Source organism: Ambystoma mexicanum, chromosome 5q (assembly GCF_040938575.1).
Source record: "Ambystoma mexicanum isolate Mex_15411 chromosome 5q, UKY_AmexF1_1, whole genome shotgun sequence".
In the NCBI taxonomy this organism is placed as follows: Eukaryota; Metazoa; Chordata; class Amphibia; order Caudata; family Ambystomatidae; genus Ambystoma; species Ambystoma mexicanum.
Window position 1 is genome coordinate 247,822,629 of NC_090933.1, and position 20,155 is coordinate 247,842,783.

Consider the following 20,155-nt stretch of genomic DNA (forward strand, 5'->3'; position numbering starts at 1 on the left):
CGGTAAACTGGTACAGGGTTGGCGCAGCCCTTTGCAATGGTTTTGCGATCTTGATGGCTTTTCCTTGCGCAAGGGCGTTCTTGGGGGCGTAACTGGCGCTGCTGCAGGGTCGCTGCGCCACTCTGCGCCACGTCTGCTTTTGGAGGTGATAATCCATGAATACGCTGTGCGCGGAAATTGATTTTATCGCACGCGGCTGGCGCAGACATTCGCACAGGCACGCTGTGCGCCAGCCGCGTGCGACACTTTTGAGAGGAATTACATGAATCGGCCTGTCAGTGCTCTAAATGTCCATCCTACATACCCACCAATACATAAGAGCGAATATAACATCTCCACATTTCATTGCAACATAACACCATTTTAAATCGGCCTAACCCACCCCTGGAAACACACAGTAACATGAAAATTGTACCCTAATTAGATCGATGTTATTTTCTTCCCTGTCCAGATTGGCAGTTCATCACCAATCTCCTTCCTCCCAGCCTTTGTCTGTGCCAGTTTTGATGCAAACAAAAGCAATGCTGCTTCTGCAACTATGCTTTCAACCATGGTCCTCTCTGCACAGGAATAGAATGCAAATAAAACATGTTTTAGTGTGATGCTTCACACTAGGAGTGTCTTGCTTCTAAGCACTGTGAAAATGAATGTGCAATGTGCCACTCTCGGATGAAATGACCACTTTTAGTCAGACATGTAGACATTGACCTAATTCAATGATCATTGGGATGAATGTACAGCTTTCAATGTTTTCACCTGAAGACATTGGGCCTCATTACGACCCTGGCACTAATGGGTTAACGGCGCAGTAAAAGGCTGTGGCATCGTCAACCCATTAGCGCCTGATTACGAGGTCCCTTTGCGGGACCTGACCTTAACGGCTGGTCTACATCATCCGTTAAAGTAGGGACCCGCAAAGGGACCCTGGTGCTAAGTACGGTACCGCAATTTGCGGTACCATACTTAGCGCCTTCCCCATTCCCATAGAGCCCTATGGGGCGAAAATGGGAATGGGGAAGGGCCATGGTTCAATGGGGAATTACCGCCCCGCCAACCTTGGAACGGGGTGGTAATTCCCCATTGAACCATGGCGGACCCGTTACAACACCAGCACCAACCATGGTGCTAATAGCGCCATGGTTTAGCGCCGGTGTTGTAGTGAGGGCCATTCTATTTAAAAACAGGATGAGAGCTTCTTTTATTGGCTGGCAGATCTTTCATGGAGGCCGTTTTGTTATGATGCTGGTGTTATGTTATACGTGCTGCGGATGCATTATGGCCTTGAAGTATGCTCAAGGGTTTGTACGAGTTGTGGGGGCTACTATCTAGATACTCATTTTGGATTCCTTGCTGCTGATATCTGCAAGGGGTTCTGGTAAAGCCGAGTCCGCTGATGAAGGTGTCAGAGCCAGGAATTGGCTGTGTGAAGAACTAGTGCTGGGACCACAAAAGGAGAGTTTGACAAAGGCATCTCTCCGAACCCATGCTATTCCAGATTGGCCTCAGGTGGAGAAGAGCAAATGCATGTATGTACTGAATTAGTAAATAAGCAACGGGAAAGCGATCTGAATTAGAAGTAAGGTTGTAAAATAATGTATGGCAGGTTAGCCAGGTGAAAGGAGACATTCAGCATCCAGGACAACACTCTACAAAAAGGGAACTGTCCATTGTAAGGACCATACACAGATGGTGTCTGCCAATTTAAGCGCATCTTTGAGGCCTCCCTGCATTGCTATGGTGTACTCAAGTGATGCACATAGGAACAGGAAAACACACACTCCTCCACATACTCTCTACGCCCCAAACAGCCAGGTTCTATAGACAGAAAAGCTAGAGAGAACTATAGACACTCTTGAATGAGGATGGGTTTTTGTCTGTGGCTCTACGGATAGCAAGGCCCAGGACGTGGCTGCCTGTAAGTTATTGATGCTAGCTCACAGCTTTATGTGGAGGGTGCTAGTGTTTTCTACACATACCCCATTGCACCACCACATAGCTGTCAGACTAAACTAGGTTGATGAGGTTATGTATGAAATAGCACTGCCCTGTAAGACTAAGACAATGGGCCTCATTACGAGGTTGGAGGTGGCCATGGCGCCATTAGTGCCATGGCTGCCTCCAAAATCGTACCGACTCCGGTCTGGTGGATGGAGCAATTTCCGGTCCATTCCGAGGTCGGAGGGACCGGTAATTCCCCATTCACCAGAGCCATTCCCCATTCCCATTTGAGCCCCCATAGGGCTCAATGGTAACGGGGAAGGCGGCAATAAGGGTACCGCAAATTGCGGTACCGTTATTGACCCCGGTATCCCTTTGCGGGTCCCGTCCTTAACGCCTGGTAAAACCAGGCATTAGGGAAGGACCCACAAAGGGAACTCGTAGTAGGGCGGTAAGGGATTACCGGCACTGGTGCCCTTACCGGTGCCGGTAATCCCTTACCGCCCACCTCGTAATGAGGCCCACTGTTCTAGAGCGAAGGGCTTCCATTTGGGCTACCTTGCATACCCACAAGTCTCTGCTCATGTGGCTCTGAACTGAAGGCGACCTTCCAGTGATCGCTACTGTGGGAAATCCTGTGGATCCCTCACCAATACCCTGCCTAGAGTCTACTCCCTGGGGGTCAGGAGAAGGCAGACACTTTCTGTTCCCAATCCTGGGGGTGGTGTACTGCGGGAGGATCACATGGGTGGAGACAAGGCCCAGGGCAAGGAGGAGACTCCATGGGATGAGACATGGTATTATACCTCATAGAGGAATAGTCTTAATACTATTCCGAGAGAGGTTATAGCCCGTTGCTGTTCTAATGGGGTTCAACCTATGGTTGAAACGAAGGTCAGAAAACCTAGGATTAAAACAGCTAAACCTATAACATCTTTGTTATCCCTAAATGTCCTCCTGAGTAGCAAAGGTACAATACAAAGAGTAGTGAAAGTGTTACACCTTCTGTCTCTATTCACAATCCGTCTTCCAAAAAAATCAAGGGAAATAAAACCACTGTCAAAAGTAGAAAGGAAGTAGGATGATCTAATTTCCTTAACCTAGACTACATGTCCCAGAATCCCTCAGTGACTGTGACGAAGAAGAGGGCTGAAGAGGCATGCATAGGGAAACGACAGGCAAGCAGATCTTATAGTCTTTGCTGGAGTCAGGCAATTCATGCTAAGGGCCTGCACCTGAAGCCAATGAACCCACATGAGGGGCATAAAAGGCTGCAGGAGGAAGGAGCAGATCATGAGGCTGGCAGTTCACTTGGAAATGTGACCAGGTAAGGGATGCTAGAGCGAGAGAGCAGATTTCGCCTGCGGTTTCTGAGTTGGTCCTGTGCTCACAAAACCTGTTTAGCTGTGACTGCATTGGAAGAGACTGGGAGAAGTTAACAGTTTGCACAGGTGCGCTTAATTGCTAGGAATGCAGAGCTGAGGTTGTGCAACTCCCCGAGGCCTGTGTGCAGACCAAGCCGAGGAAAGCAGAAGAGAAGGAGACTCTCTGAGGTGGAGGCCGGATCAAAGATACCCGTACTGCAGAGGGGTGTGGGTTCAAAGAGTGCCTGAAGCAGCAGTAGCAGAAAGCAAGTCAGAAAGTGTAAGCCGCCGGCAACCGCTGTGACTTTGGAGCCAGTGAGTGAAGCTCCGTACTCCAGTTCCCAAGAAACGCTTTGCGGTAAATGCAACAAGCTAAATTAACACTCAGCGTATAAATAACAGCAAGTAAAAGTTGTTTGCTGCTGTGGGAAGCCTTCTTAATAAAGGAATTGTATCTTGCGCATGTTGAGCACAAGTTAAAATTTCCATTGTTGTAATAAAACCATTACCGGAGTGGTTGTGTGTCTCCTATTAAGAGGGAGAATGTTAGCAGTAATCACCCTAGAGGTAGCAGCTGACTTTCCTGAATTGTTACAAGCATACTAACATCAAAGAAAGGTTGCATGCAAGACATTGTGATTCCTGATCCACGCTGCAGCGGAACTCTATGTGAACAAAAGGGAACACAAGTCATTAAGTTGAAATTCATCATCAAAGAGTGGTTGTGTGTACCTAATTTTGTTTGTCCATTGAAACTTGCTTCTTGTAACATTCAAACAAATTCTTTATAGTTCTAGAAGTTGCTGAAGTCGCAAGAAGGACAAGCATTATCCAAGCCAGTATATCTATCCTTTCTACGGTGAAACCAGCCCTATTAAGACCCAAAAACAGATATTTTGAAGTTGTTGAAGCTGTTATGAATCTAGTGTCCTCTGATACAAGAGTGACAAGGTTATCCAAGGCTGGAAGAGTGGCAATACAGCTTTTGGGTAACTGCTGGAATCAAGAAGCTCTGCATTAAGCTGGGGAAGTTAGCTGGGTGCTTGTTAAAAGAACTGATCACCAATCTGTAAAGCTAAGACTGTTGAAGCCGAGAGAGAGAGAGAAGCAGTCTGGAAGCTTAGATAGATACTATTGGTAGCAGTAAGACAGACAACAGAGGCCAAGAGGCTGCCCCTTTCTTATGGCATAGGAAGGAAGAGTGCCTTGCCTACCTGTAGAGGTCAAAGAGTCTGGTCTAAGTTGCCTGATACATTCTTAAAGTTTAAGTTGCAGCAGAACCAAGAAACTGAGGTTGTCTATAATATTGTCAGAACACTTTATATTGAATGTAGTTGAAGCAGTAGTAGACAGCGAAGCTAAGGAGTCAGCTCTCACAGTACCATTTGCAGAAGGGAGTTGTCAAAGAGAAGGCAACCCCCTTAGAAAACACATCCTGACAAGTTATATCCAAGACGCTGCCGATGTTACAAAAGAAGAACAGTTGTTGAAGCAGAAGTGTTACTTTTGTTTTGAACTTTGTCAATTCTATCCTGGAAGCAGGTTATCCAGGATTACCATTGGTGATCTTTTCTTTGTGGAGATTGAATTGGGAACTTTTTAACAACCGAAGAGGGAACTGTTACCAGTGGATCTTTGTTTGGGTGCACTTTTGTTTCTGCAGAGCTTTTCAACAACTGATTTAAGACTTTACTTTTCCTTGGGAGAAATTGACTATGGACATTCCTAGGGAACGAGATCTAACCAAGACAAGTAGAAGTCATCCAAAACTCTGGTTATTTGGTAATCTTGTATTTATGTTGTTTATGCTTTGTTTTGACTGTTTTGTTGTTTAGTGTAAAAGATAGTTTTGTGTATGCTAGATTTTCCACTTAGATCCTAGAATAGGTGGGAAATTCACTGCTAATGTAGGCTTATTTAGGTTTTCTTTGCATTTTCTGTTTGTCTGCCTCGCATTACTGACCCCTCACACTACTGAGCGGCACTGTGGCGTGTGGCACATGGCTCAAATGGCTTCTAATACTTTCACATTTCAGGTGCAAAGTTTTTTTTCAAGCCTTTTAAAAACACCATTATTTTCCTGGTATTTCCCACACAAGCATTTGGACACATTCTTTAGTTAAACATTGTACTTGTTGATCCAGCTCCTGCACTGATTAATCCTGGGGGAATTCCTCTGTGAATCACTCCTGCACCCTTAACTTTCCAAGTACTACGAAAGAGGCCTGGTTGTTTATCAATACATGTGACTTTACTGATCTGTTCCTTTCCATGTGCATTATTTTGACCTCCTGATATGGAGGATGCGTGGCTTCCTCCAAGTTTCCTCTAGAAAAATTCCAGTGTCTTGGTTTAGGCCTTCCTGGTTTTTGGAAACTTCCTAATTGTGGTTGCTTTCTAGATGGATGTACATTTAGGTATTAGCCATCTAAGGGCACACAACTGTTATTTTTCCCATATTAGGTCCAGGTTATTGGGAATACTATGTATACATGGGACATTACCACCAAAGGTACACAGGTATGGCATGGCATTGTCTAACATTACAAGACCCCTTAGTCCTGACATGTTCTCTTCTGATTTTGTGTTTTCTGTCTTGTTCATTTTGTGTGCGCCCTGAGGCCCTTGGGCGAGCTGGTGTGTTATCAAAAATTTTAATTAATAAATAAATGTATAGGTAACAGATTATTTGAGAAATCGCTTCAGTGTTTTTCTAAAGCCTTACAAAAGCCACATAGCTAGCCAATCTTCCACATATATTTTACAGATATAAAGATTACTACCAGCAATCAACACGCGCATGAACGGACTCTGGATGCACGTGAGTGTCATAATTGTATTAATTGTATTAGTTGTTTTGTGTCATGCTGTGTGTGTGAAAGAAAGTCTAAACAAGTTCTATCTTTCTTTGCACTGCATAATGCCCCAGGATTTCCCCCAAATCATTTAGTAAAGCTAGTTAAAGAGGAGTGTGTTGGTGCTTTATGAATTCTTCTTAGCACACCATATAGAACAAACCGGTGATGGTCCTGAAGAAAGCAAGAATAATATGCTGCAGAAACCAGTCAACATTATTAATGGGAAGTAATGGCTCTATATCTATTTGAAGCTGTCCTCTCATCTCCACATTTTTACATGCTGTTGAACATTTTAGTGCTATACACGAGAAGGCTTTTAAATGTATTTTGAGACATGGGAAGAACACAGGTTTAAAAAAAAAAAGAATTTTAATGTGACCCACAGAGCACCACCTTTGGTTGAATTCTGATGTTGCTTTCAGACATGGAACGAGCAGCAGCTGACTCCAGCGCCTCTCCACACCCGGATCTTTGCCAGTATTTCTGGCTCTCCAGGGCCGAGCCAAGGCTACATTACTGAATTGTATGCTGGAAACATGGTCCATGACAGCTGGAATTGCTGTTGCTTCATTACCATCAGTGTTGCCATAGACCCCATTGCATCGTGGACTCCTCAGAATGTTGGCATTGCAGTACCCAACCCCCTCAGAAAACCGCAGCATGCACGCACCACACGTTCTTTTGGCACGCATGACCACGTGCGCCTCCTCCCTTCCTTGACTGTGAAACTCTTTGTCAGCTCGTCTCTAAATGCCCTGCTGCCAATGCCCCTTGGAATTGCTTACATGAATCTGGTTATGCAACAGTCTCTGAACATTAAGATTTTCAGAATTTACAAAGCCCTCACTAGTTAAGCATGATTGGATCCAACTTTCCGAGTTGGCTTATTGTATTCTAACCAAGTAAACACATTTTGTTTGCCAATTTAGCAATTCTGATTTTAAATGTTATTTTTTATCATGGTTCTATAGATCTTTTTTTTTGCATAGAAGACGCATTCCCTGACAGAACTGGTCTCCGCCAATATGCGTATTTTTCTTTTTTATTTAAAAGGTTATATCCTGATGCTATTTTATGAAACACAGTGAAACATGTAGCATACATGTGCAGCGTCAGTCTGATCATTTCCTAATTAAATTTAAATACTCACCGCCTGTCAACAAACCCTATGACCCTCAGCAGTTATGCCTGAGCGCACACAATAACATAACTTGACATTATCATATTAATGCTATACGTTTGCCGTTGCTCTTCACACAAGAAAACATTTGATTTCCAAATTCTTTCTGCTCACATATTTTATTGCCTCTGTATTTCCCCTCAAGGTAATCAAATTGAAATTCCAATAACACACAGGGTTCTTCTCTGCAGCCATTCCTAAACAACTGTGCAGTGCGGAGAAGCAATTACTTGACTTATTTCATTCAGTTTCCCCCATGCTTATCTGCAGGGTCCCACCATGCCAGATGCCAACCTCTGCGAGTGCACGGGCTAGAATGCTTGTACGCACAGTGCCCTTGGTCTCTGCTGCAGGCAGGGTGATCCATCTCACGCAGATGCCTGTTTCACACCTTTTCAGCTGGAAGGTTGGACAATGGCCCTCATTTTAACTTTGCCAGTATCGATAAAGGCAAACTGTATTACTGTTTCAGGCACTTGGTCTGCCAGAATTACCAGCAGATTCCAAGTGGCGGAAAGACCAGTAAATCCCCATTCCATGGAGTCCCGTAGGTATCCATGGGGATTTACCTGTATTACTGGCACCGGCAGTTTCCTGCCGGTAGGGTGGCGATATATCTCCTGCTTTTAGCTGGAAGTAAATACTCCACCCTACCGGCAAACGTATAGTTTACAGTAGGGAAAAGTGCCAGTACATGATATTTCCGGCACTTTATTTCCAGACAGGCCAACTTATAATGAGGCCCAATGTCTGCCCAGTGCAGTGGGTATGCTTTTTTTTAGGTTGAAGCATAATTTAAGCATAACATAAATATGGCCCTCCCACATATGCCAACATCCTGGAGCATCTGGGAAGGAAATGTTGTCATAGAAAGCGTGAGAATTGAATTCTCCCATTGGATGGTATTGGGCTAATAATTATTTTAGGAGGGAAAAAACAAAAAATAGCAATATTTTGAATTGAAAAATCAGGCATCTCCCACCCAAATCAAGAGGGTTGGCATTTATGCTCCCCAACTATGTAGGGTCACTCGAAAAATAATTCAGGATTCATATAACTGTTTCTAATTGTCCTCTTTCTATTCCTTACCCATTTTTCCACCACCTGCATTCCTGTCCATGCTTTCCCTCTATTTTCCCTTCTTTTTTTGCTCACTCCCTTTCTTCCATTTTTCTTTATTTTCTTCCTCCCTTTCTTTGTTCAATTACCACTTTTGCGTTACCTTAGGGATGCGACAATGGCGTACAAGCAAGCAACATAACATATCCCTCTCCTCTGTCTATTGGTTTACCCCTCGCACACACCAAAAGGCAGCTGGTTCATACTGGGAGCATGATCTGGGTAGAAGGAAAACGTTGGTCAATCATTTACCTTTAAACAGTGATTATGAGAGTAAGGCGATGCATCAATGCAGCTGTAGCATTGAGCACATACAGTTTGGCTAATGACTGAACATTGTATTGTAGTGTAGTCTCACTCTGCGCAATCCACCAACATGATGCTGGGTAGGGAAGGAGATGCTCACATACAGCGGTTCAGCCCTAAATCTGCTCGGAACTGATCCCCTGCTCCCCCAGGCTTTTAAAAGGGGAGACCTAGCTCAGTTTAAGGGCTAGTCTGGTCCTGCGTCTTGGTTGCAGTTACAGAAATGTTGAGTTGTGGCAGTCATGAAGGTCACCTGTTGTTAGCACATGCAGTGCGCATTCACATGTGCGGGAGTCATGATCCTTTGCCAAAGATCCTTTGCCAAAGCATGTACACTACAGAAGAATAGACTACCAACAGTGCCACTGTTTTGCATTTTGCTTGTCAGACATATTCTAAAATCTGCATCTACCCCATACTATTCTCTCCACAACCAAGTCCCAACATGCAGATTTCTGTTTGCATTTCTGACCCCATTACTGACCGGACCTATTTTTGCTTCGTCTCTCTCTACTACTCACTTTCGCTTCTGGGCAAGATTCTCTAACTATTTTCCTAGTTGTGCCTCTTCTGCTAGCAATGTATGTACTTTGCCTTTTTGCCTTCATATATCTTCCAATGTTAAACACACTGCCAAGCTGCTTCGTCAGAAATCAGGGGGGCCTCATCTTCCAGTTGACAGAGGCAGGAGGAGGTTGTAGCTCTTGGGTTATGGTTGTAAAGCGACTGCTTCCTCAGTGCAGTGATGATTCACTCTGGTATGTTGTCTGAGAATTGAGCAGTTGATAGAGGAAATGTTTTCTGGTGTAAGGTTCATGACACTATGGGAGGAGGTGGGTGATGGTCCGAAATGCCATGGGAGTGATGGTTCTACATGTGAGGGCACATCCCAGGTGACCACCTGCACCAAGACCCTTGGCTTCTACATGGACAGACGCCTCTGCCTCAAGGAGCACATAGCAAGAGTGACACAAACAGCTTCGTACCAACTTTGCCTCCTGTGGAAAATCAAGCCCTTGATCCAAACAAAGGACTTCATATCTGCCCTCCAAGCCTTGGACCGCTCTCATCTGGATGGTGCATCAATAAACTCCTGGGAGGCCTTCCAATGACCACTCTGTCACCCCTGAGATGTGTCATACCTGCTATAGCACCACTCATCAAAGAACTCAAATTTGATCTGATACCTCCTCCTTCATTGCACTGCACAGTCTCCCGCTGCAAGCATGTATCCTGTTCAAATCCTCCTGCATAATCTAAATGGCTGTGGCCCTCAAGTTCCTAAGATACCTCGCTCAGAAGCTCAGCATCTCCAGAGGCCTACGATCCACCAGTAGCCAGGACATATGCAGACCTGAACTCTACCGGTGCCAGAAGGCCAGAACCAAAAGACAGGCCTCTCTGTCTATGTCCCATACTCTGGAAACTCTTCCTCATTAACAGTGCAGTTGCCTCATCACTGCTACATTTCAAGAAGGAGCTCACAAACCTTCCCTTAAAGGAATGTCTCCACCTTAACATCTGGGTGAACACCCACTCTACACCCAACATGAGACAGGGTGATGCTCTCCCGCCGTTACGTCCCCTTGTAAGATCAAACAAGGAATATCGAGGCTTAGTACCACCAAAAAATTGAATCCCCCAGTCATGAATCCCCCAGTTATGAATATAACTTTATTCTGTACAGATTCAAATATCAAAGAAGATAGCCATCTGGCTCCCAACACCTCGCAGTGTGTGCCAGCAAGCACTGTGAGGGGAGTGAGTACTGGTCATCACAAAACATTCAGTATTTATACGCAGTCCTGGTCATAGCCCAGCCCATCTCCAAACTAATAGGTTACACATTTGGGTTTGTGCCCAGTTCACATAACAAATATACAATATTGGTTTATACTTTTGACATGTTTTCCCATCCTTGAAGATTCAATGGTGTTGTTGGTTCTCCAGTTTAGGTTGAACCTAGTTTCAGGAAACAAATTCAATAGCTTAAGGTACATAGTTCTAGTTTCTCTACCATTCAGTTCTTATGTTTGAATATGGCTGAGTCTATTGATGGAGACAACACTTTAAATTGAAGATCACTTTGGCTCCAAGGTTCCTTAAACATACTGGCAAACTTTGTTGTAGTCAGCTGTGTGTATCTTTAGCTTTTAGATTAAGTCCTGTTTCAAGAAATGTACAAAGGATTCCTTCAAAAACACAGAGCATTTAGTTAACATGCATTGTATATCCCTATTTGAAGTAGGATGAGTTTTGTAGACATAGATAACACTTTGAATGAGAGTTCATTCTGACTACAAGGTCTCTTTGCACAGGACAAATAGTCTGCTCTGCCAGCCCTAGTGTTGACATAGGCTCAAAGGTTGTTTCTGCTCTGGTAGCTGAAAACATGGTTAATAATTTCTGAACAGAGAGCAGAAGCTAGATTCAAGATGGAGGTTATTTTCCAAAATGGCATTTGAAGTCAATTCTAATTAACCGCAAGTTTTAATACAAATCCAAAATGGGTTAGGACAATATTCATAATGAGACAATATTTATGTGAATATGGTCTAACACCCTAGTTGCCTGTAGACCACTCGCTGCCAAATTGCCTGCCCTCTCCCTTCCCCATTGTTAGCACCCCACTCTCTTGTACTGGTCCCTAACGATCTGCTTCTCTCACCATGTAGTTCCCCCTATGACTTATAAAGTGCTCTGTTGCTTCCTGAAGCTAGGTCAGTGCTCAATAAATACAATAATATTAATGATTATCTTAATTTCTGGAGACTTGTTTGAAATGTACTCTCTTTAGATTTTTTGGGAGGGTATGGTGGTTTCGTGGAACACAAAGCAATATCAAGGCAGGGAGCTTGCATTTTTAGAGATTTGCCCCATTATTTGACCCCATGGAATTTCAGGCATTGGAAATTCAGCAGGAGGCTGATTTTGTGGCTGTAGTTGTGAGCCAATTTGTGAATGCCCTTTGGGCCTATCCCTCAGAAGGCTTTCTGGAAGATGTTTCTGTTGACGAGGAGAGGAAATTACTGACGGGCCCATTGGTCAGTACTCACCCTCGAAAACTAGTAATACAAGATAGCTGCACCATGCGAGGACAGAGTGCAGGATTCACATACTCCGGCAAGGTTCAATAATCAGGACTCAGTAAATTGGCAAAGGGAAGTCTCTTTAATGATACATACATCAGTTTATGGAAATCAGCAGCATCACGAACACCTGCCTCACCCCGACTTCCTCGAACATTAGTCCAACAGTCTCTTTTATGGGCAAAATCCGTCATCATTGACATCTAATTCTACAAAAAATCATCATGCAATACAATTGGTTGGGAAAGGTAACTTAAGTATAGGTGCTATATCTGTATATGGAAATAAAGCAAGTAGATTGGATAACTCTTATCGTGTGGGCGTCTATGCCCTTCCCTCTACACCACATGTGATTGACGTCACTACAAGTACGACGTCTCATTGGTTACAGTGTCGATAGGACCCTAGATTACATGGTCCCTTGTGATTGGGCAAGTTTAATCCCTAAACATAAAACTCCATTTTAATTAGCAGCTTTAGAGTAGACAAACTGGTGCCTAGTGTCCCAAGATTCACCCTTCCTCCCTTCCATCAATCAGTGTTTTAGGACTGTGTGTCAAATAGTTGGCTGGGTATGGCCTCGGATCTGTAGTCTCTTATCAGGAAAAGTTATGGCACCCCCTGGTTCTGGATGACATCAGGCGGTGGTACATCTTCGTGCCTGTCTAGTCACGTGTCGGTTCACCGTGAATCTGCTTCAGTTTCCAACCTTTTGTGCATTTAATTCTGTGTGCGCTTCGCCACCTGCATGGGCCTCTCTTATCTTGACCTTCACGGGCAGGCTGGTATTCTCTGTAGTTGGAGTCTCGTGAGCTCATGCTCACCTCCCCTTCTCTGGTTGACCTCGATCTCCCCGGCATAAGCCTCTCTTTGTTGAGTTTCGATTCCGCTCCTTCTCTGGTCTTTGCTGGGTTTCTAAACTCGGCCTGTCAGGCCTTTGGCCGCCTGGGTACATTTCTGCTTTCACAAAATGGAGTTGCACGTGTACATTGTGCAGTATTGAGGTAGATACATGGTTGGCGCTTGCCGCTCTACTCTTCTACTAGGCATTGCAAGCAGTATCGATTACTTAGCCTCTTGCATTTCAAGCTTATTTACACACATTCAACCGGGGGGTTGCTTCCATCTTGTTTTATGGCACCATTCTCTTACGTTTTAACAGTGTCTCTCCCCTGCATCCATTATCATTATCCTTGCAGTTACTAGTACTGGCATTCGAGCTTTCAGTGGCCTAGTCTGTTTGTTCTCGGGGCTGCTCCGTCCCTTGGTTTATTTTCATTGGCCTTCCATTAAGGCTTCAGAGGTCTCTTTGTGGACCGTGTGCAGGTATTCCTCATTTAGTATCAGTGGCTGGTATGGCTGTCTGATAGGGTATCAAGCTGCCCAGGGTTGTCGCGTTGGGGCTGCTTCAATCAGTATTGCTCTCCTTACGTACAAGCGGCAGAGTGCCAGTGCGGCTCTCTGTTGGTTCATTTGCTCTCATACATCACGTTTGTTTGTTTGTTTGTTTAGAATTTATTGTGCGCACCGGACCCTGAAGTATAAGGGCGCAAAAAGTAAGAATATGTACAGCTTAGAGCATAGGTTACAGGTTACAGTTACAAGTTACAGACATTACCAGTTACAGAAATTACCAGTTACAGGTGCAAGTTTACAATACAGGTTTACAATCGTATGATGCAGATACTGTGTAGCAAACAGGCGTGAGCATTATCATGGGTTCAATTAGCAGTTGCTGTCGTTAGCCAGTTAATTACAATTTGCCTGAATTTGGAAAAGGAGTGTTCTAGCCTCGCAGTAGTGGGTAATTCGTTCCACAATTGAGCAGCTTTGACTGGGAAGCTAGCTCCGCCTATGGTGGTCAGTTTAAAGCGTGGTACTTGTAGGCGATTGGTGTAGGCAAGTCTGGTTTGTCTTGTGGGGTGTGTTCTGGTGAATCTGTCCTTAAGGTATTGGGGGGCTTTGTTGTGTAGAGATTTGTATGTGAGAGATGCCGTTTTGAGTCTAATTTTCTCGTGGGTGGAGAGCCATTTGTGTTTCCTTCTTATTACTGTAATGTGTTCTCTCCTGGGGATGTTCAATGCCGCTCGGAGGGCCTTGTTTTGCTGTATCTGGATTTTGTTTATGATAGATTTATTGGCTCCTATGTACAGTGCGTTACAATAATCTAGTTTGGAGATGATAAGGGCTCTGGCTAAAGTTAGACAGCTGTGCTGGGAAAGGAATTGTTTTCCTGCTCTAATGAGCTTACATGTGTAGGCTGTCGAGGAAGCTAGGGAGTTTACCTGTTTGGAAAATGATAGGGTAGAATCAAGGTAGATCCCTAATGTTTTAACTTCTTTGGCAACTTGTATGCAGTTCCCATCTATGATAAAGGAAGAGTAGTTTGTGCTTAGTTTTTTGATGAGGGGTGCGGTGCCTAGGATAAGAAGCTCAGTTTTATCATCGTTCAGGCATAGGCCATGGGTTGCCATCCATGCCTGAACGATGCTGTATATTTTGTTCACCATTGCTAGATCTTTTTCGTAAACCCCTGTGAGTGGGAGGAGGATCTGGGTATCGTCAGCGTAGTTGGTATACGTGATACCCAGAAGGTCCAAATCATCAAACAGAGGCTTAGTGAATATGTTATATAGCGTTGGTGAAACGCATGATCCCTGTGGCACGCCGCAGGTAATAGGGATGGGGTCTGCAGCTGCTATAGGTGAGAAAACCCTCATGGTGCGGTCACTGAGGAAGGATTGTATCCATGCTATAGCCTCAGTGGAGAAGTGTGCTGCTGAATCTAGGTGGTTACATAGGACTTTATGGTCCACTAAATCAAAAGCGGCCGATAGGTCTAGTAGCAGGAGGAGTGCTGGTTTTCCAGAGTCTCTTACTTTGTCTATTTGGGCTTTCAGGTCAATCAATGCAGTTTCTGTGCCGTGGAGAGGGCGGAAGCCAGATTGTCGGGAGCCTAGTAGTTGGTTTTGTTCCAGGAAACTCTGGATTTGTATATATGCCACTTTATCCAGTATCTTCAGAAGGAATGGTACCGTAGTAATAGGTCTATAGTTAGTGGGTATGGTGGGGTCTAGAGTAGCCTTTTTTAAGAGTGGGAGCACCCAGGACTCTTTTAAGTTACTGGGGATAATGCCTGTGGTAAAGGAGGCATTAATTAACTTGGTGATAAATGGTGCTAGATCTCGTGCGGCATCTTTGATGAGTTGTGCTGGGCATAAGTCTCCTTTGCAGTTGGACGGTTTTAGACCGAGTATTACTTTCTCTACTTCTAGTATGGAGACTTTGGAGAAGTGGAATTGCGTAGTGGGTTTGGAGTTAGGAAGTGTCTTGATAGGCGGTAATATGTTGGGTGCTAGGGTCTCACGTTTTAGTTCTATTTTCTTTTGGAGGTTTCGGACTTTGTTAGAGAGGGCTTGCTGGATTTCGGAGCACCACTTTTTATCTTTAAGACAGTTGTCTTGAGGTGTTATTGGGTTTTCCAGTTCTCTGAGTATGGCGAACAGTTCTTTAGTACTTGATTTGGCTTGTGTGATTCTGTTATTGTAGGTCTCTTGTTTAGCTAAGATGATTTCTTTTTTGTAATGAGAAGAGATTTTAGCTAGTTTCAGTTTATTTTCTGGGCTGGGGTTAATTTTCCATGTATTTTCCCATTTCCTTTTTTCTAATCTCAGATTTTTTAAGAGAGGGGTGAACCAGTTGTTCAGGTGGTTCTTTGGCTTGCTGTTTCTGAGCTTGAGTGGTGCGATGTTGTCAAGAGTTTTGTTCATGATATTGTTAAATTCTTCCACTAGGCTGTTAGGGTTAAGGTTGTCAGGTAGAGCGACCAAAGTGGGCATGATGCCGGGGAGTAGTTTGTCTAGTGTCATGTTTTTTTTATTTCTGGTAAGTGCAGGAGGTGCACATGGTTGTTGCAGTTTGGGGGTGGCAGTGTCCAAGGAGAATGAGATTAGATGGTGATCTGACCAGATTTGGGGTGAGATGGTGAGAGTGGCTATATTGCAATTGTGGTCAGCAATCCAATCAAGGGTTCTCCCTTTGATATGGGTGGGCTCAAGCACTCTTTGTGTGTAGCCCAGTTCTGTTAGGGTGTTGGAGGCTGCTGCGGCTTGTAAGTCGTTGATATCATTGAAGCCAATATTGAGGTCGCCTAGTAATATTGATTGAGTAGTATCTTTAAGGTTTTCTGATAGGATGGTAGTTAAGTCTTCTATGAAATTCTTGATTGGACCTGGAGGTCTGTATATCAAATGAATGTTAAGGGTTTGTGAGTTAGCTGTAGGTGTCTTGGTGGACATTATCTCACAAGATTCAATGGTTGGTGAGGGGGTGAGTCTCATCTGGAGTTTAGTTTTGACGATGATGGCTAGTCCTCCACCTCGAGCTCCGCACCTATCTGATCTGAGGATAGTGTAATTATTGGGCACAGCTAGGGATAGTGCTGGGCCTGATGTCTCATGTAGCCAAGTTTCTGTAATGGCTAGGAAGTCGTAATCTTCTGTCAGGATAACTTCCGATATTTCTATGGCGTGGGCGACTAAGGATCTAGCGTTTATTAAGGCTCCTTTGAGTTTAGGTGTGCGGTTAAGATGTGTAGCAGTATTTTTTGCAGCATTGGGAGCGGCAATTTTTTCTTTATTAGTTTGGTAGTTGTTGAGCTTAACGTGGTTATGGGTGAATGGTTTGCGAGTAGGTTCTTTTTTGGTTCGAGTAGTGTTAGTTTCGTATTTGATGAGCGGATCAAAGATTCTGGGTAGTCTTGCTCGTAATCTTAGGTTTCTGTCAGCTATGTTATATTGTGTAGTGGAGTGTTGTATTGTAGTTGCTATAAGAGGCGACATGGTGAGATGTTCCCATGGGGCGAGTGAGGAGGCCAGGTATACTAGGTAGGATAGTATAAGGAGCATTGTGTAATGTGTAAGCGTCCTGTGTCTGGATAGATGGCTAGAGTTTTAGTTATGGTGTAGTGCAGGCAAAGTAACTGCTAAGTCTGCTATGTTGTTATCTAGAAAATGAGGTCAGGCACATAGTGTTAAGTTGCAGTAATCATAGGGCTCGTACAGATGGCAGTGTGGTGAATATATGACCATGGGCAACACAATTGCTATAGTCTATGAGCGACCAAAGGGCACAACACAATTACTGTGGTCAATGAGCGACCAAAGGGCACAACATGATTACTGTGGTCAATGAGCGACCAGAGGGCACAACACAGTTACTGTGGTCAATGAGCGACCAGGGGGCACAACACAATTACTGTGGTCAATGAGCGACCAAAGGGCACAACATGATTACTGTGGTCAATGGGCGACCAGAGGGCACAACACAGTTAATGTGGTCAATGAGCGACCAGGTGGCACAACACAATTACTGTGGTCAATGAGCGACCAAAGGGTATAACATGATTACTGTGGTCAATGAGCGACCAGAGGGCACAACACAGTTACTGTGGTCAATGAGCGACCAAAGGGCACAACATGATTACTGTGGTCAATGAGCGACCAGGGGCACAACACAATTACTGTGGTCAATGAGCGACCAAAGGGTACAACACAATTACTGTGGTCAATGAGCGACCAGAGGGTACAACATGATTACAGCGGCACTAGTAGGCGTGGCGCGATGTGTTGCACGAGAACAGTAGCAATAGGCTGATGCACATGAGTAACAAATAGTTAGCAAGAGTAAATTCACCAAGGTGTGTGTATATTCTAGCAGTAGGCAGTAGACATTCACATGCGGATCGTGGGTAGACTAAGCAGCTAAAAGTGATTATGCTTACTCACATTGGGTTGAGTCCAGATAGTGCAATTAGAAAGTACTGCTTCCTCCTCGGCATCACGGAGGCTGTCCCACGGTTAGACTAGACTCTTTCAGTGGGTCTGTCAGGAGGCCTCAATACAGCAGAATCTTATGGTGGGATGTAGAGTGGGTGTTACGCTCACATGCGCCAAACAGGGGCAAAACAGGGCCTTAGTATGGCCTTCGATTGGCCGGCGATCCGCCTGCCGGCGGTTCTTCCTGGTCAAATCGAGGATTAGCCTCGATTTCGTGCCGCGATGCGCCCGGCATGGGCGAGTCAGGCACTTATATGGACAGGGTCAGGCAGGCCCTGGTCCGATGCACGCTTCGCTCCTCGACAGGATCCTCTGCTGGGCTGTGGGGCTGGGGGGGCTCCTGCCCTCGCCCCTCGAGGTGGATGCTGGAAGTGGGGGACCTGGGGCAAAACACGTACCACGGCGAGTACCTTACTGGCAACTAGCAATGGGGGTCAGGGGTGCGGGTCATATCTGGGACCACCTCTACATTTCTGAATTTGATTTGCTGTTCCATAAGGAGCTATTGTATTGATGTGGGAGCTGGGTTAATGTGTATATATGTCTTTTTGGTGCCTGGTAAAGGCGGATCTGAAATAAGGAGTGGCAAGGTAAAAGCAGCCTTGTTTCAGAGCAACATCTGTTGGTCAAATCCATTGGTCCAAATGTATGAAAAGAAGTAATGGAACAATGTTCGCTACTGGCTTGCCCTCACTCCTCACAAACCCCATAACGATGCCCCCTCCCTTGCACAATACAAACCCCCAAACAAATGTGTCTGCTGTTTAAAGGAACTTTCAGTGCAGTGAGCATAGTCAATGGTGAGGGACCATAAGACATTACAAGAGAGAGGTGATGGCTGGGAGGATTAGAATTAATCTTAACCTCTGCCATGGCTCTGGGCAGCCCTCCAGACCATCGTTCTTCAACCTGGTATGTCGGTACTAAGTGAAAACATAATGGTCCTCATTACGATTTAGCCATTCTGGATTTAACGGTGCTGGTAAAACCATACCGGCACCGTTTGCCAGATCGGCTAACTGCGAGTTATATGGCTGTGTGGTGTAATGCCCGCCAGGTCTGACCTGGCGGGTGTAAAGCCACAGGCCACACATGGACGTGGAAACACCAGCACCATTACCGTATGGTGCCGGTGTTTCCACTGCCCCCATTCCCATGGAGTCCTATGGGACTCCACAGGAATGGGGTGTAACGGAATGCCGGCTCAGGAATTACCAGACCACTAGGGCTGAAATGCCCCAGTGATTCCGGCAAGCCCAGAGCTGGTAAATCCTCACGAGTCTGGCGGCAGCCTGCCGGTTTTACCGGCATGGCTACTGCCGGACTCGTAATGAGGCCCAATTTTCACTTGACCGAAAACTAAAAAGATCGAGTTAAAATTACCACTCTGTCACTGCACAGAGCATTAATTCTAAATCGAACTGTCAGCCCGTGCGGCACACGAGTGCGTGCAGGAGCTGACAGGTGAGTGTTTGTGTGTGTGTTTGCGTGTACAGATGTGTGTGGACTTGGTGTGTGTTGTGCTGGAAAGGGGTGGTGGGTTGGGAGTGGGGGCGGGGTTGGTGAAACCCCCCCTTTTACATAACCAGTGGGAGAGGGTGGGGGTGGGGAAGGGAACACCTTGGGGGGGTTCATGTGTGAGGGGACCGGGAGCATGTCATATTGCCGGTCTTTTTTGTGTTCAGTCTTTAAAATACAGTAACATCACATTGAACCTGCATGTCATGAGGGTGCCTACGGACTGCGCAATATGAATCTCAAAGGCAAGGTGGTGTAGCTTCCAGCACCTGACAAATTTCAGGGGTTTTATTAAGGCCATGGCTACCTCCAAACTCGTAATGAGGCCCATTATTTTTATTGTATTCATTTATTTGAGCTTTTTGGCAAATTACTGCACACCTTTCAGAGCTTGATTAAGTAGAATCTGCTGACATCTGTCAGCTGGCAGGCAGGGCACTGATTAATGTGTGCTGTGTGAAACCTGGGGCATTTCCTGTCCCTGTGCAGTGCAGTTTGAAATGGGAGATTGAGGTTAGCGCAGAAACAACTAGAGAAGCGCCCACGTGTAATTGACATCATGCCAATGCATGAATGATAGTATCTTACATATTCGTGTTGTTCTTGTTAACACAGTTTTGCTTTGTCATATGACTCCAGATAGCAGAAATGTATATTAACCACTTTGAAGTTTCAATTTTTAGCATCAGAAAAAAAAGACTAAGTTGGCCTGGTTGGGTTAAAATCTGTAGTCTGCAGGGCGAACACAAATCTCATCAAGTACTTACCCTACTGAGCTAGATACACCCCGTGCAAAAATCAACTCATGAAAGTACAGCTACACCACTGATTGACTACTGGCACCATATATCAAGCATCAAGGTTTCTGAGGGTATCAGCACAGGGACGTCATTTCACCAAACTGCCAGGGGCAGCGGAAGTGCCATCACATGACCCTTGACCTCTG